The following is a 1,653-nucleotide window of genomic DNA, read 5'->3' as shown; positions in this document are numbered from 1 at the left end:
GGGGGGGTCGGACGGTCTGTATGGGGGTCGAACGGTCTCTATGGGGGGGGGCTCTGGCGGGCTCTATGGATGGGTCAGATGATGCTGGAGGACCAGCGGGATGAGGAGATGAGGGTAGGTGGATGGCGGAAACCATTTATTTGTTACTGTTTCCAGTCTTTGTGCCGCCAGCTTCTCTTGTCAGTCCTCAGAGGTTGGCTGAAACATCTCACATCAGCCAATCAGCAGAGGTTCCTTCATGGGAGGCGGGCCCACCGGCAGCGATACAACCCTGGCAGGGGGTCTAGGTTTTGCCATGATGTGTCTCTATTTCCTGTAGAATTGATCCTGGTTCCCCCGGAGACGGACACGCCCACTGATGTCATGAGCTGGGTGATCCTCCCGATGACGTGTTCTCTCAGTGGTGACCGGAGCCACGTGATTAGCAGATCGGAGGGGAGGGGCCAGAAATACATCTCCTGAAGTGTAAGCAGAGCCTGGAGATGGAGATGGAAGCAGAAGCTGCTTTGGAGGTAGGTGACCCCGCGGGGGAGATTTATGATGACAGGCGGTGTGTGTACAATGGGGGGGTCACATGTTGTGGAGTCTTACACAGTCACTGAGCGCTCATGTATGAGTTAACCCCTTCAGCACCTGGGCCTGGTGGAGGGGATGTAGACCTCCACTTCAGTCTTCTATCTGACCTCCGTCCTTCCCTTCAGTCTTCTATCCGACCTCCCCTTCAGTCTTCTATCCGACCTCCGTCCTCCCCTTCAGTCTTCTATCCGACCTCCGTCCTCCCCTTCAGTCTTCTATCCGACCTCCGTCCTCCCCTTCAGTCTTCTATCCGACCTCCGTCCTCCCCTTCAGTCCTCCCCTTCAGTCTTCTATCTGACCTCCGTCCTCCCCTGGAATGGTAATGAGGGGTTCCCGCCATCTCTGTGCTGAGGTCTCGGCTCTGAGCTGGCCGTCCTGCTGAGAACAATGCACTCCCCGTGTGGCTGGTATCTCAGCAGTTGGTACGGAGGGAGGTGAAGTGATGGTGAGAGGAGTGTGAGCGCCCTCTAGTGGCCACTCTGCAAATCTCTCTATAATACAATGACAGTAATATGGGAGAACACGTATGTAACACGTGTGTGCAGAGGTCTGGCAGCATGCCGGGGGGAAGTGCAGAGGTCTGGCAGCATGCCGGGGGGAAGTGCAGAGGTCTGGCAGCATGCCGGGGGGAAGTGCAGAGGTCTGGAATAAGAAGAGACAACACAGCAAATATTGACTCTGCAGGAACTTCATGTCATTGTCACGTATGAAATGCTGGAATTCTACTTCCGTGTACCAGAGTAACATGTGACAATTTCTGAGACATTTCCTGCAAATTATTTATTTTCCAACATTATAATCACCGGCGTCCCGTCACCTCCGGAATCTTCTCGTGTTTGGGGCCCATTCACACCACTGCGAGTTTAGTGTACGTGCGTTATGCCGCCTGTTCATGTGCGCTGTACAAGGTAGATGGAGAATTTCTGGAAGCGCAATGCATGTTAGTACATCTCCCCAACGCACGTCTGATGCACGAGGGAAGGCGGAGCAAGTGTGTGAATGGGCCCTAAGGATGTACAATGTCACAAAGATACGCAGCAGAAGAGAAACGTAACCAACATTCACTGTACTTCCCCC

Source organism: Nanorana parkeri, unplaced genomic scaffold (assembly GCF_000935625.1).
Source record: "Nanorana parkeri isolate BGI_ZX_2015 unplaced genomic scaffold, ASM93562v1 scaffold4004, whole genome shotgun sequence".
Lineage (NCBI taxonomy): Eukaryota > Metazoa > Chordata > Amphibia > Anura > Dicroglossidae > Nanorana > Nanorana parkeri.
Note: the sequence above shows the minus strand (reverse complement) of the source record.